The sequence below is a fragment of the Drosophila serrata genome, unplaced genomic scaffold, assembly GCF_035046125.1.
Source record: "Drosophila serrata isolate PLE 108 unplaced genomic scaffold, ASM3504612v1 contig_382, whole genome shotgun sequence".
Classification (NCBI taxonomy): domain Eukaryota; kingdom Metazoa; phylum Arthropoda; class Insecta; order Diptera; family Drosophilidae; genus Drosophila; species Drosophila serrata.
Genome location: NW_028257280.1, coordinates 73,305 through 90,663, shown reverse-complemented (window position 1 = coordinate 90,663; position 17,359 = coordinate 73,305). Strand labels below are relative to the sequence as shown.

Below are 17,359 nucleotides of genomic sequence, written 5' to 3'. Positions count from 1 at the left end.
AGAATTTTTTGTCGATTTTTATAAATTTTAGTGATGTAACTCCCTTTCCATTTTTTCAAAAAATGGGAAATTTCCATAAAAATGTTTGCCTGGAGGTCGCCAGAAAGATTTGCCTGTTCATACTGATCAAGAATATATATGATTTATAGGGTCGGAAATGACTCCTTCACTTAGATTTACGCTTCTGGCTGAATGTGCAATATCATTTTTTAATCGATATTATTTATATTTTTATAGGAAAATTTTACTACAAATCAAAATGTAAAAATTTCATAACTAAGCCAAAAATGCATTAATTTCAATTCAGAAAGCTGTTTTATGTTCATTTTTGGCAGCTTAATAAAACTGCATACTCAATTTAATATGTGAATTTTGGCAGATTTTTATAAATTTTAATGATGTAACCCCTTTCCATTTTTAAAAAAATATGTTAAATTTCTGAAAAAAAATTTCTTTGCCCGAAGATAGCCAGAAATATTCGCCTGTTGATGCTGATCAAGAATATATATGATTCAAAGGGTCGAAAATGACTCCTTCACATAGTTTTAAGCTTCCGACTGAAGGTGCAATACCATTTTTTAATCGATATTATATATATTTTTATATAATAATTTTACTACAAATCAAAATGTAAAAATTTCATAACTTATCCAAAAATGCATTAATTTCAATTCAGAAAGCTGTTTTATGTTCATTTTTAGCAGCTTAATAAAACTGCCTATTCAATTTAATATGTGAATTTTGGCCGATTTTTATAAATTTTAATGATGTAACCCCTTTCCATTTTTTAAAAAATTTTAAATTTCTGAAAAAAAATTTCTTTGCCCGAAGATAGCCAGAAAGATTCGCCTGTTGATGCTGATCAAGAATATATATGATTCAAAGGGTCGAAAATGACTCCTTCACATAGTTTTAAGCTTCCGACTGAAGGTGCAATACCATTTTTTAATCGATATTATATATATTTTTATAGAAAAATTTTACTACAAATCAAAATGTAAAAATTTCATAACTTATCCAAAAATGTATTAATTTCAATTCAGAAATCTGTTTTATGTTCATTTTTAGCAGCTTATATAAAATTGCATAGTTAATAAAAATGCATTTTGCAATACAGAAATTTAATTTCATGCCTAGTTTTAAAATCCAGGATTGCGTGATCTACTAGAATATATATGATTTATAGAGTCGGAAATGACTCCTTCACATAGTTTTAAGCTTCCGACTGAAGGTGCAATACCATTTTTTAATCGATATTATATATATTTTTATAGAAAAATTTTACTACAAATCAAAATGTAAAAATTTCATAACTTATCCAAAAATGCATTAATTTCAATTCAGAAAGCTGTTTTATGTTCATTTTTAGCAGCTTAATAAAACTGCATATTCAATTTAAAATGTGAATTTTTGGCCGATTTTTATACATTTTAATGATGTAACCCTTTCCATTTATAAAAAAAATTTTAAATTTCTGAAAACAAATTTCTTTGTCCGAAGATAGCCAGAAAGATTCGCCTGTTGATGCTGCTCAAGAATATATATGATTTATAGGGTCGGAAATGACTTCTTCACATAGTTTTAAGCTTACGACTGAAGGTGCAATACCATTTTATAATCGATATTATATATTTTTATAGGAAAATTTTAATACAAATCAAAATGTAAAAATTTCATAACTTATCCAAAAATGCATTAATTTCAATTCAGAAATCTGTTTTATGTTCATTTTTAGCAGCTTAATAAAACTGTAAAAATTTCATAACTAATACAAAAATGCATTAATTTCAATTCAGAAAGCGGTTTAATGTTCATTTTTAGCAGATTTATAAAACTTCCTATGGTTTATAGAGTCGGAAATGACATCTTCACATAGTTTTAATGTTCATTTTTAGCAGATTTATGGTTTATAGAGTCGGAAATGATATCTTCATATAGTTTTAAGCTTCTGACTGAAGGTGCAATACCATTTTTTAATCGATATTATATATATTTTTATAGAAAAATTTTACTACAAATCAAAATGTAAAAATTTCATAACTTATCCAAAAATGCATTAATTTCAATTCAGAAAGCTGTTTTATGTTCATTTTTAGCAGCTTAATAAAACTGCATATTCAATTTAATATGTGAATTTTGGCCGATTTTTATACATTTTAATGATGTAACCCCTTTCCATTTTTAAAAAAATTTTAAATTTCTGAAAACAAATTTCTTTGCCCGAAGATAGCCAGAAAGATTCGCCTGTTGATGCTGCTCAAGAATATATATGATTCAAAGGGTCGAAAATGACTCCTTCACATAGTTTTAAGCTTACGACTGAAGGTGCAATACCATTTTATAATCGATATTATATATTTTTATAGGAGAATTTTAATACAAATCAAAATGTAAAAATTTCATAACTTATCCAAAAATGCATTAATTTCAATTCAGAAAGCGGTTAGTTTATGTTAATATTTAGCAGCTTAATAAAACTGCAGTCAGAAATATTCACCTGTTTCTGCTGATCAAGAATATATATGATTTATAGAGTCGGAAATGACATCTTCATATAGTTTTAAGCTTCCGACTGAAGGTGCAATACCCTTTTTTTTTAGCGATATTAATTATATTTTTACTACAAATCAAAATGTAAAAATTTCATAACTTATCCAAAAATGCATTAATTTCAATTCAGAAAGCGGATTAATGTTCATTTGTTGAGCAGATTGATAAAAAAACATACTCAATTTAAAATGTGAATTTTTGGCCGATTTTCAGAAATTTTAATGAAAAAATTTCTTTGTCCGAAGATAGCCAGAAAGATTCGCCTGTTGATGCTGATCAAGAATTTATATGATTTATAGGGTCGGAAATGACTATCTTCATATAGTTTTAAGCTTCTGACTGAAGGTGCAATACCATTTTTTAATCGATAATATTTATATTTTTATATGAAATATTTTACTACAAATCAAAATGTAAAAATTTCATAACTTATCCAAAAATGCATTAATTTCAATTCAGAAAGCGGTTTTATGTTCATTTTTGGCAGCTTAATAAAACTGCATACTCAATTTAATATGTGAATTTTGGCCGATTTTTATAAATTTTAATGATGTAACCCCTTTCCATTTAAAAAAAAATATGTTAAATTTCTGAAAAAAAATTTCATTGCCCGGAGATAGCCAGAAATATTCGCATGTTGCTGCTGATCAAGAATTTATATGATTCAAAGGGTCGAAAATGAGTTCTTCATATAGTTTTAAGCTTCCGACTGAAGGTGCAATACCATTTTTTAATCAATATTATATATATTTTTATAGCAAAATTTGACTACAAATCAAAATGTAAAAATTTCATTACTTATCCAAAAATGCATTAATTTCAATTCAGAAAGCTTTTTTATGTTCATTTTAAGCAGCTTAATAAAACTGCCATACTCAATTTAAAATGATTAATTTTTGGCCGATTTTATGTGCAATTTTAATAGATTTATAAAACTATCTTTGTCCGGAGATAGCCAGAAAGATTCGCCTGTTGATGCTGATCAAGAATTTATATGGTTTATAGAGTCGGAAATGATATCTTCACATAGTTTTAAGCTTCCGACTGAAGGTGCAATACCATTTTTTAATCGATATTATATATATTTTTATATGAAAAATTTTACTACAAATCAAAATGTAAAAATTTCATAACTTATCCAAAAATGCATTAATTTCAATTCAGAAAGCTGTTTTATGTTCATTTTTAGCAGCTTAATAAAACTGCCTACTCAATTTAATATGTGAATTTTGGCCGATTTTTATAAATTTTAATGATGTAACCCCTTTCCATTTAAAAAAAAATATGTTAAATTTCTGAAAAAAAATTTCATTGCCCGGAGATAGCCAGAAATATTCGCATGTTGCTGCTGATCAAGAATTTATATGATTCAAAGGGTCGAAAATGACTTCTTCATATAGTTTTAAGCTTCCGACTGAAGGTGCAATACCATTTTTTAATCGATATTATATATATTTTTATAGAAAAATTTTACTACAAATCAAAATGTAAAAATTTCATAACTTATCCAAAAATGCATTAATTTCAATTCAGAAAGCTGTTTTATGTTCATTTTTAGCAGCTTAATAAAACTGCCTACTCAATTTAAAATGTAATTTTTGGCCGATTTTTTGTGAAATTTTAATAGATTTAAAAATTTCTTTGTCCGGAGATAGCCAGAAAGATTCGCCTGTTGATGCTGATCAAGAATATATATGATTTATAGGGTCGGAAATGACACCTTCACATAGTTTTAAGCTTCCGACTGAAGGTGCAATACCATTTTTTAATCGATATTATTATATTTTTATATGAAAATTTTACTACAAATCAAAATGTAAAAATTTCATAACTTATCCAAAAATGCATTAATTTCAATTCAGAAAGCGGTTTTATGTTCATTTTTGGCAGCTTAATAAATCTGCATTTTTGGTCGAGTTTTATAAATTTTAATGATGTAACCCCTTTCAATTTAAAAAAAAATATGTTAAATTTCTGAAAAAAAATTCCTATTGCCCGGAGAAAGCCAGAAATATTCACATGTTGCTGCTGATCAAGAATATATATGGTTTAAAGAGTCGAAAATGACTATCTTCATATAGTTTTAAGCTTCCGACTGAAGGTGCAATACCATTTTTTAATCAATATTATATATATTTTTATAGCAAAATTTTACTACAAATCAAAATGTAAAAATTTCATAACTTATCCAAAAATGCATTAATTTCAATTCAGAAAGCTGTTTTATGTTCATTTTAAGAAGCTTAATAAAACTGCCTACTCAATTTAATATGTGAATTTTGGCCGATTTTTATAAATTTTAATGATGTAACCCCTTTCCATTTAAAAAAAAAAATGTTAAATTTCTGAAAAAAAAAAATTCTTTGCCCGAAGATAGCCAGAAAGATTCGCCTGTTGATGCTGATCAAGAATATATATGATTTAGAGGGTCGGAAATGACTTCTACATATAGTTTTAAGCTTCCGACTGAAGGTGCACTACCATTTTTTAATCGATATTATATATTTTTATAGGAGAATTTTAATACAAATCAAAATGTAAAAATTTCATAACTTATCCAAAAATGCATTAATTTCAATTCAGAAAGCTGTTTTATGTTCATTTTTAGCAGCTTAATAAAACTGCATACTCAATTTAATATGTGAATTTTGGCCGATTTTTGGAAATTTTAATGATGTAACCCCTTTCCATTTAAAAAAAAAAATGTTAAATTTCTGAAAAAAAATTTCTTTGTCCGGAGATAGCCAGAAAGATTCGCCTGTTGATGCTGATCAAGAATATATATGATTTATAGGGTCGGAAATGACTCCTTCACATAGTTTTAAGCTTCCGACTGAAGGTGCAATACTATTTTTTAATCGATATTAATTATATTTTTATAGGAAAATTTTACTACAAATCAAAATGTAAAAATTTCATAACTTATCCAAAAATGCATTAATTTCAATTCAGAAAGCGGATTAGTTTATATCAATATATAGCAGATTGATAAAAGTGCAGCCAGATATACTCGCCTGTTGCTGCTGATCAAGAATATATATGGTTTATAGGGTCGGAAATGATATCCTTCACATAGTTTTAAGCTTCCGACTGAAGGTGCAATACCATTTTTTAATCGATATTAATTATATTTTTATAGGAAAATTTTACTACAAATCAAAATGTAAAAATTTCATAACTTATCCAAAAATGCATTAATTTCAATTCAGAAAGCGGATTAGTTTATGTTAATTTTTAGCAGCTTGATAAAAGTGCAGCCAGAAATATTCGCCTGTTGCTGCTGTTCAAGAATATATATGATTTATAGAGTCGGAAATGACTTCTTCACATAGTTTTAAGCTTCTGACTGAAGGTGCAATACCATTTTTTAATCGATATTATTTATATTTTTATAGGAAAATTTTACTACAAATCAAAATGTAAAAATTTCATAACTTATCCAAAAATGCATTAATTTCAATTCAGAAAGCTGTTTTATGTTCATTTTTAGCAGCTTAATAAAACTGCATACTCAATTTAATATGTGAATTTCGGCCGATTTTTATACATTTTAATGATGTAACCCCTTCCATTTTTTAAAAAAATTTTACATATCTGAAAAAAAATTTCTTTGCCCGAAGATAGCCAGAAAGATTCGCCTGTTGATGCTGATCAAGAATATATATGGATTCAAAGGGTCGAAAATGACTTCTTCACATAGTTTTAAGCTTCCGACTGAAGGTGCACTACCATTTTTTATACCCTTGCAGTGTATTATAATTTCAGTCAGAAGTTTGAAACGCAGTGAAAGTATATGTTTTCTTGTCCGTCCATCCGTCTGTTCGTTTCTACGCAAACTTGTTCTTTCAGTTTTGAAGGTATCTCAAATAAACTTTGCTGTTAGTATTCACTCTTATATTAGTCGGAACGGGCCAGATCGGACGACTATATCATATAGCTGCCATAGGAACGTTCGGAAAATATTAGAAAAACAATGATAACTTTTACTTTTTTTAACATATATTTATGAAAATCGGAATACTATATAACTGCAAGAGAAACGATTGTTAAATGTAGAGGATCAGTATGTATTTTTTAACATTAATTAACCAGTAAGTAACTCTGATCAGTAAGTATCAATGAACATTAAGTAACTCTGAACAGTAAGTATCTATGACCAGTAGGTAACTATAATAAGTAAGTATCTAAAGTATCTAAAAATATCAGAAAGTTTCTAAGTGTGTAAAGGGGACCAAAGCAGTAAGGAATATATTGTCTAGACCTAGATCTGATACCGCCAATAGCTTACCGCAGTAAAGGACACGTCATTGTTTACTTCCATTCAGTGTAGTGACCAAGATTAGGTGACTTCATCCAAAGTAAGCTTCTTCCTAGTCATCCAGATGTGTTTCATTGGCCACGTCATATTTTTGAAGTCGAAAGCTGATCACTTGCACTATCACTATTGATGTTAACACTAGGTACCCCTAGGACAGACTGAGGCGCGCGCGACCTCAGCGCCTCTATTTATAGTCCCCGAGCAGAGCAGAGAAGAGCAGAGAAAGTGAGTGTGAGTGCGTGGGAGAGAAGCAGTTGCCTCTAGGGATTAACATAGAGCGATTAACATAGAGTGGTAGGGGGAGAGGCAGAGAGGAGCAGCGAGCTGATATTTAATTTAACTATAAATAATAAGTAACTATGAGCAGTAAGTAACTCTGATTAGTAAGTATCAATGAACATTAAGTAACTTTGATCAGTAAGTATCAATGAACCTTAAGTAACTCTGAACAGTAAGTGCCTATGACCAGTAAGTATGTATGTTCAGTTACTAACTTTGAACACTAATAAACAATGACTTGCAACTTCTGTAACAGTTTCCAGTTTTTAACAGATTTTCATCAAATTTGGTAATTAGCCATTATATATTAATCTAGAATTTTGTGTACAATGTTATGAAAATCGGACTCTTTTATCATATAGCTACCATACAAACGATCGTTAAAAATAGAGGAAAATGCAGGCATTACTTTATTGTTTTTTTAACATATATATATAATTAATATTGTATTAAATCCTAGGGATCGAATTTCGGTCTTCAATGGTATACAAACTTCGGCGTGCCGAAATTAGCGACCTTTCTTGTTAATCGATATTAAATATTTTTATAGGAGAATTTTAATACAAATCAAAATGTAAAAATTTCATAACTTATCCAAAAATGCATTAATTTCAATTCAGAAAGCTGTTTTATGTTCATTTTAAGCAGCTTAATAAAACTGCATACTCAATTTAATATGTGAATTTTGGCAGATTTTTATAAATTTTAATGATGTAACCCCTTTCCATTTTTTTTAAAAATGTTAAATTTCTGAAAAAAAAAATTCTTTTCCCGAAGATAGCCAGAAAGATTCGCCTGTTGATGCTGATCCAGAATATATACGATTTATAGGGTCGGAAATGACTCCTTCACATAGTTTTAAGCTTCCGACTGAAGGTGCAATACCATTTTTTAAGCGATATTAATTATATTTTTATAGGAAAATTTTACTACAAATCAAAATGTAAAAATTTCATTACTTATCCAAAAATGCATTAATTTCAATTCAGAAAGCGGATTAGTTTATATCAACAGGTTGATAAAAGTGCAGCCAGAAATATTCGCCTGTTGCTGCTGATCAAGAATATATATGATTTATAGGGTCGGAAATGACTCCTTCACATAGTTTTAAGCTTCCGACTGAAGGTGCAATACCATTTTTTAAGCGATATTAATTATATTTTTACTACAAATCAAAATGTAAAAATTTCATTACTTATCCAAAAATGCATTAATTTCAATTCAGAAAGCGGATTAATTTATATGTTGAGCAGGTTGATAAAAAAGCATACTCAATTTAAAATGTGAATTTTTGGCCGATTTTTGGAAATTTTAATGATGTAACCCCTTTCCATTTAAAAAAAAAATGTTAAATTTCTGAAAAAAAATTTCTTTGTCCGGAGATAGCCAGAAAGATTCGCCTGTTGATGCTGATCAAGAATATATATGATTTATAGGGTCGGAAATGACTCCTTCACATAGTTTTAAGCTTCCGACTGAAGGTGCAATACCATTTTTTAATCGATAATATTTATATTTTTATGGGAAAATTTTCCTACAAATCAAAATGTAAAAATTTCATAACTTATCCAAAAATGCATTAATTTCAATTCAGAAAGCGGTTTTATGTTCATTTTTAGCAGATTAATAAATCTTCACATTGTTTATAGAGTCGGAAATGACATCTTCACATAGTGTTAAGCTTCCAACTGAAGGTGCAATACCATTTTTTAATCAATATTATATATATTTTTATAGAAAAATTTTACTACAAATCAAAATGTAAAAATTTCATAACTTATCCAAAAATGCATTAATTTCAATTCAGAAAGCTGTTTTATGTTCATTTTTGGCAGCTTAATAAAACTGCATACTCAATTTAATATGTGAATTTTGGCCGATTTTTATAAATTTTAATGATGTAACCCCTTTCCATTTTTTTAAAAAATGTTAAATTTCTGAAAAAAAAATTCTTTGCCCGAAGATAGCCAGAAAGATTCGCCTGTTGATGCTGATCAAGAATATATACGATTTATAGGGTCGGAAATGACTCCTTCACATAGTTTTAAGCTTCCGACTGAAGGTGCAATACCATTTTTTAAGCGATATTAATTATATTTTTATAGGAAAATTTTACTACAAATCAAAATGTAAAAATTTCATTACTTATCCAAAAATGCATTAATTTCAATTCAGAAAGCGGATTAGTTTATATCAACATATAGCAGGTTGATAAAAGTGCAGCCAGAAATATTCGCCTGTTGCTGCTGATCAAGAATATATATGATTTATAGGGTCGGAAATGACTCCTTCACATAGTTTTAAGCTTCCGACTGAAGGTGCAATACCATTTTTTAAGCGATATTAATTATATTTTTACTACAAATCAAAATGTAAAAATTTCGTTACTTATCCAAAAATGAATTAATTTAAATTCAGAAAGCGGATTAATTTATAAGTTGAGCAGGTTGATAAAAAAGCATACTCAATTTAAAATGTGAATTTTTGGCCGATTTTTGGAAATTTTAATGATGTAACCCCTTTCCATTTAAAAAAAAAATGTTAAATTTCTGAAAAAAAATTTCTTTGTCCGGAGATAGCCAGAAAGATTCGCCTGTTGATGCTGATCAAGAATATATATGATTTATAGGGTCGGAAATGACTCCTTCACATAGTTTTAAGCTTCCGACTGAAGGTGCAATACCATTTTTTAATCGATAATATTTATATTTTTATATGATTATTTTACCACAAATCAAAATGTAAAAATTTCATAACTTATCCAAAAATGCATTAATTTCAATTCGGAAAGCGGTTTTATGTTCATTTTGAGCAGCTTGATAAAACTGCATACTCAATTTAAATATGTGAATTTTTGGCCGATTTTTATAAATTTTAATGATGTAACCCCTTTCCATTTAAAAAAAAATGTTAAATTTCTGAAAAAAAAATTCTTTGCCCGGAGATAGCCAGAAAGATTCGCCTGTTGCTGCTGATCAAGAATATATATGATTTATAGGGTCGGAAATGACTCCTTCACATAGTTTTAAGCTTCCGACTGAAGGTGCAATACCATTTTTTAATCGATATTATTTATATTTTTATATGATTATTTTACCACAAATCAAAATGTAAAAATTTCATAACTTATCCAAAAATGCATTAATTTCAATTCAGAAAGCTGTTTTATGTTCATTTTTAGCAGCTTAATAAAACTGCATACTCAATTTAATATGTGAATTTTGGCCGATTTTTATAAATTTTAATGATGTAACTTCTTTCCATTTAAAAAAAAAAAGTTAAATTTCTGAAAAAAAATTTCATTGCCCGGAGATAGCCAGAAAGATTCGCCTGTTGATGCTGATCAAGAATATATATGATTTATAGGGTCGGAAATGACTCCTTCACATAGTTTTAAGCTTCCGACTGAAGGTGCAATACCATTTTTTAAGCGATATTAATTATATTTTTATAGGAAAATTTTACTACAAATCAAAATGTAAAAATTTCATTACTTATCCAAAAATGCATTAATTTCAATTTAGAAAGCGGATTAGTTTATATCAACATATAGCAGGTTGATAAAAGTGCAGCCAGAAATATTCGCCTGTTGCTGCTGATCAAGAATATATATGAATTATAGGGTCGGAAATGACTCCTTCACATAGTTTTAAGCTTCCGACTGAAGGTGCAATACTATTTTTTAAGCGATATTAATTATATTTTTATAGGAAAATTTTACTACAAATCAAAATGTAAAAATTTCATTACTTATCCAAAAATGCATTAATTTCAATTCAGAAAGCGGATTAGTTTATGTCAACATATAGCAGGTTGATAAAAGTGCAGCCAGAAATATTCGCCTGTTGCTGCTGATCAAGAATATATATGATTTATAGGGTCGGAAATGACTCCTTCACATAGTTTTAAGCTTCCGACTGAAGGTGCAATACCATTTTTTAATCGATAATATTTATATTTTTATATGATTATTTTACCACAAATCAAAATGTAAAAATTTCATAACTTATCCAAAAATGCATTAATTTCAATTCAGAAAGCTGTTTTATGTTCATTTTTAGCAGCTTAATAAAACTGCATACTCAATTTAATATGTGAATTTTGGCCGATTTTTATAAATTTTAATGATGTAACCCCTTTCCATTTTTTTAAAAAATGTTAAATTTCTGAAAAAAAATTTCATTTCATTACTTATCCAAAAATGCATTAATTTCAATTCAGAAAGCGGATTAGTTTATATCAACATATAGCAGGTTGATAAAAGTGCAGCCAGAAATATTCGCCTGTTGCTGCTGATCAAGAATATATATGATTTATAGGGTCGGAAATGACTCCTTCACATAGTTTTAAGCTTCCGACTGAAGGTGCAATACCATTTTTTAATCGATATTATTTATATTTTTATATGATTATTTTACCACAAATCAAAATGTAAAAATTTCATAACTTATCCAAAAATGCATTAATTTCAATTCAGAAAGCTGTTTTATGTTCATTTTTAGCAGCTTAATAAAACTGCATACTCAATTTAATATGTGAATTTTGGCCGATTTTTATAAATTTTAATGATGTAACCCCTTTCCATTTTTTAAAAAAATTTTAAATTTCTGAAAAAAAATTTCTTTGCCCGAAGATAGCCAGAAATATTCGCCTGTTGATGCTAATCAAGAATATATATGATTTATAGGGTCGGAAATGACTCCTTCACATAGTTTTAAGCTTCCGACTGAAGGTGCAATACTATTTTTTAAGCGATATTAATTATATTTTTATAGGAAAATTTTACTACAAATCAAAATGTAAAAATTTCATTACTTGTCCAAAAATGCATTAATTTCAATTCAGAAAGCGGATTAGTTTATATCAACATATAGCAGGTTGATAAAAGTGCAGCCAGAAATATTCGCCTGTTGCTGCTGATCAAGAATATATAGGATTTATAGGGTCGGAAATGACTCCTTCATATAGTTTTAAGCTTCCGACTGAAGGTGCAATACCCTTTTTTTTTAGCGATATTAATTATATTTTTACTACAAATCAAAATGTAAAAATTTCGTTACTTATCCAAAAATGAATTAATTTCAATTCAGAAAGCGGATTAATTTATATGTTAAGCAGGTTGATAAAAAAGCATACTCAATTTAAAATGTGAATTTTTGGCCGATTTTTGGAAATTTTAATGAAAAAATTTCTTTGTCCGGAGATAGCCAGAAAGATTCGCCTGTTGATGCTGATCAAGAATTTATATGATTTATAGGGTCGGAAATGACTCCTTCACATAGTTTTAAGCTTCCGACTGAAGGTGCAATACCATTTTTTAATCGATAATATTTATATTTTTATATGATTACTAGCTGACCCGGCAGACTTCGTACTGCCTCATCGTGAGAGATTTTAATTTTTGTTTAAAAACTCTGGCGGTTATGTCATGTCTATCAACTGGTGTTTGGCTATGTAGTAATTCCTTCTTGATTTCGGACCATTTTGGGTTACATGTGAAAGTAACAAATAAGTCTGGGCGGCCATAATGCCAGAAACTAAAGAGCGTAAAGGATCTGGTGGTGGGACCAATTGTGGCAATTTTACTTTGCCTTCAGCACAACATAATCCAGTAGATTCACCAGGGTATTTTAACGCCTTACAATATTTACAAATTGTTTTCATTTCCCCAATTGTTACTGATTTGTCGGCACAATAATCAATTGCCGGATCATAGTGGAATGCAGCTCGTTCAAGAATCACAGGAGCACTGCGTCTGCGGATTCGCTCAATTTCATTATGTCTAGCTTGCTGTTGTTGTGTTTGATGTGCACGAACTCGTTGCATTCTAAGCCTATCTCCTACATTGTCACTCACTAAAGAACGCAATTCTGACATAGCAATACGACTATTTTCTTGATCTCTCTGTCTCTGGTCATCAGTGCGGTTAGCACGTGAGGTAGCTCTTCGCACATTTGATTGACTACGACGACCTACGTTAGGTCGTCTTCTCCTCGGCATCGTAAATTGTAATTGAGAAAATTTCCCACTTATTTAGCAGTAAAGTGTCACTATCACAAAAAAGAGCACATTACTTGGAATGTCACTATCACAAAGGATCACCAAAGTAAAGAAAGTTCTCGCGCACGTAGCCACAAAGAGAAGGATGCACTCATAGATATCGTAACTCGTAACACAATATAATATCGTAATACAATATTCTTTGTTTCTCCATTCTCCGCGTAAATATAAAGACTTTTTGGTTTTCCGACTCGTGAACACGCAACATATAATTGTCCGTGTGAAAAACAATCTTCATCCAAATCCAGACCACACAACTCCAGAGATTGACCTTGAGCTTTATTTATGGTCATTGCAAACGCCAAACGAATGGGAAACTGCAATCTCTTGAACTGCAACGGTGTATCTGTCGGGATCATAGGAATCCTAGGAATGAGGACATCTTCACCTTTGAAAGGACCACTTATGATCGTTGCTTCTACTATGTTGTTCATCAATTTCTTGACTGCGAGTCGCGTACCGTTGCAGAGTTTCGGCTGATTTATATTCCGGAGCATGATAATCGGCACACCTATTTTTAATTTCAATATGTGTGGTGGCATTCCAGGCAGATCAAGTGAGTTTAGAAATTCGGTAGGGTAATTAACTGCTTCCTCTGCTTCCACAACGGTATCTATCGACTTATATGTAATTTCGTCAGTTTCTATGCTTTTTTGGATTACATGATTGAGCTGGTAGACATCTTTGTTCTTGGCAGCGAGAATCGCTCGTCCACTGAGCCAATCGTGGTTCCTATAATTTATTCGGATATTGGGGAACACTTTTTGGATAAGTTCTTCCTTCGATGTAACTAAATTACAGAAATTCCCGGGCAATACTATTTTTCTCGACGTCTCATTGACTGGCAGCTTTCCGTTCCCAATGTCCAGTAGCTGTCGTGAGAATACGTCGGCTGAGTCATTGTTCTGTAACTGGACACGCATATTCGTCTTCAACTGTAATGTACGTACATGTTTCCACAATATAGAATATTTCAGGCAAGCATTTATCTCGTCAGCTGGTGTCGATCGGGAAATCACAGGCAACGTTTGTCTGAAATCCCCTGCGAGCAATATTAACGCGTTCCCATGCATTGCTCTCAGACGCTCAGTCTCTCGGAAGGAGGCCCGTTCTTCGTCAGTCATATTCGTAATCTTACGTCTTTTTGCTTCTGTATTGCGAATACAACGACCCAATCTCGACTTTTTTGGTGGCATGACTTCGTTTCTTACTGAACCTGAACAAAAAATAAAATTTGTATCTCCAATTTCTTCTTTCAATATGTTTTTAATGTTTGACAGGAAATGCTTTGATTTGCTTGTAGAGGGCGCAGTAGTAGGGGCACGGGGAAACGCTAAAAAAATAGATATATTCGCAGCCGCAGATAAGCTATCAACATCAAAAGTAGTCAATAACCGAGCTGGAACCTCAACGCATGTTCTCTAAAAATTTGGGCATAAACGGTTCAGAACTTTTCAAGTTTCTTCTTTCAATATGTTTTGAATGTTTGACAGGAAATGCTTTGATTCAGCTGGCTGCCTGTAGATGGCGCAGCAGTAGGGTCACTTGGAAACGCTAAGGGTGGACTACCCCTAACATTTAGGGGGATGAAAAATAGATGGCCTATTCTCATAGATACCGGATAAGCACAAAAAATTTCATCAAAATCGGTCAAGCCGTTTCGGAGGAGTAAGGGCACGAAAACTGTGACACGAGAATTTTATATATTAGATTTTACCACAAATCAAAATGTAAAAATTTCATAACTTATCCAAAAATGCATTAATTTCAATTCAGAAAGCGGTTTTATGTTCATTTTTGGCAGCTTAATAAAACTGCATACTCAATTTAATTTTTTCTCATTTCATTGCCCGGAGATAGCCAGAAATATTCGCCTGTTGCTGCTGATCAAAAATATATAGGATTTATAGGGTCGGAAATGACTCCTTCACATAGTTTTAAGCTTCCGACTGAAGGTGCAATACCATTTTTTAATCAATATTATATATATTTTTATAGGAAAATTTTACTAGAAATCAAAATGTAAAAATTTCATAACTTATCCAAAAATGCATTAATTTCAATTCAGAAAGCTGATTAATTTATATGTTGAGCAGGTTGATAAAAGTGCATACTCAATTTAAAATGTGAATTTTTGGCCGATTTTTGGAAATTTTAATGATGTAACCCCTTTCCATTTAAAAAAAAATGTTAAATTTCTGAAAAAAAAATATCTTTGCCCGGAGATAGCCAGAAATATTCGCCTGTTGCTGCTGATCAAAAATATATAGGATTTATAGGGTCGGAAATGACTCCTTCACATAGTTTTAAGCTTCCGACTGAAGGTGCAATACCATTTTTTAAGCGATATTAATTATATTTTTACTACAAATCAAAATGTAAAAATTTCATTACTTATCCAAAAATGCATTAATTTCAATTCAGAAAGCGGTTTTATGTTCATTTTTGGCAGCTTAATAAAACTGCATACTCAATTTAATATGTGAATTTTTGGTCGATTTTTCCATTTAAAAAAAAATATGTTAAATTTCTGAAAAAAAATTTCAGTGCCCGGAGATAGTCAGAAATATTCGCCTGTTGCTGCTGATCAAGAATATATATGATTTATAGGGTCGGAAATGACTCCTTCACTTAGTTTTAAGCTTCCGACTAAAGGTGCAATACCATTTTTAAGCGATATTATTTATATTTTTATATGAATACTAGCTGACCCGGCAGACTTCGTACTGCCTCATCGTGAGAGATTTTAATTTTTGTTTAAAAACTCTGGCGGTTATGTCATGTCTATCAACTGGTGTTTGGCTATGTAGTAATTCCTTCTTGATTTCGGACCATTTTGGGTTACATGTGAAAGTAACAAATAAGTCTGGGCGGCCATAATGCCAGAAACTAAAGAGCGTAAAGGATCTGGTGGTGGGACCAATTGTGGCAATTTTACTTTGCCTTCAGCACAACATAATCCAGTAGATTCACCAGGGTATTTTAACGCCTTACAATATTTACAAATTGTTTTCATTTCCCCAATTGTTACTGATTTGTCGGCACAATAATTAATTGCCGGATCATAGTGGAATGCAGCTCGTTCAAGAATCACAGGAGCAATGAGTCTGCGGATTCGCTCAATTTCATTATGTCTAGCTTGCTGTTGTTGTGTTTGATGTGCAGAACTCGTTGCATTCTAAGCCTATCTCCTACATTGTCACTCACTAAAAACGCAATTCTGACATAGCAATACGAATATTTTCTTGATCTCTCTGTCTCTGGTCATCAGTGCGGTTAGCACGTGAGGTAGCTCTTCGCACATTTGATTGACTACGACGACCTACGTTAGGTCGTCTTCTCCTCGGCATCGTAAATTGTAATTGAGAAAATTTCCCACTTATTTAGCAGTAAAGTGTCACTATCACAAAAAAGAGCACATTACTTGGAATGTCACTATCACAAAGGATCACCAAAGTAAAGAAAGTTCTCGCGCACGTAGCCACAAAGTAGAAGGATGCACTCATAGATATCGTAACTCGTAACACAATATAATATTGTAATACAATATTCTTTGTTTCTCCATTCTCCGCGTAAATATAAAGACTTTTTGGTTTTCCGACTCGTGAACACGCAAATATAATTGTCCGTGTGAAAAACAATCTTCATCAAATCCAGACCACACAACTCCAGAGATTGACCTTGAAGCTTTATTTATGGTCATTGCAAACGCCAAACGAATGGGAAACTGCAATCTCTTGAACTGCAACGGTGTATCTGTCGGGATCATAGGAATCCTAGGAATAGGACATCTTCACCTTTGAAAGGACCACTTATGATCGTTGCTTCTACTATGTTGTTCATCAATTTCTTGACTGCGAGTCGCGTACCGTTGCAGAGTTTCGGCTGATTTATATTCCGGAGCATGATTATCGGCACACCTATTTTTAATTTCAATATGTGTGGTGGCATTCCAGGCAAATCAAGTGAGTTTAAAAATTCGGTAGGGTAATTAACTGCTTCCTCTGCTTCCACAACGGTATCTATCGACTTATATGTAATTTCATCAGTTTCTATGCTTTTTTGGATTTCATGATTGAGCTGGTAGACATCTTTGTTCTTGGCAGCGAGAATCGCTCGTCCACTGAGCCAATCGTGGTTCCTATAATTTAT

The 17,359-nt window shown here is 31.0% G+C and overlaps 1 long non-coding RNA gene and 1 pseudogene across 1 annotated transcript; both read right to left on the bottom strand.

Moving 5' to 3' along the window:
- Window positions 1-13,305: 13,305 nt before the first annotated feature.
- On the bottom strand, window positions 13,306-14,896 carry LOC147642527 (uncharacterized). The gene is made up of 2 exons (XR_015273239.1): window positions 14,158-14,896; window positions 13,306-14,079 (listed from the first exon to the last, which is right to left on the bottom strand). It is a non-coding gene; the product is annotated as an uncharacterized LOC147642527 (long non-coding RNA).
- A 1,016-nt stretch (window positions 14,897-15,912) lies between these two features.
- Window positions 15,913-16,713, bottom strand: LOC147642526 (uncharacterized; annotated as a pseudogene).
- Window positions 16,714-17,359: the final 646 nt, after the last annotated feature.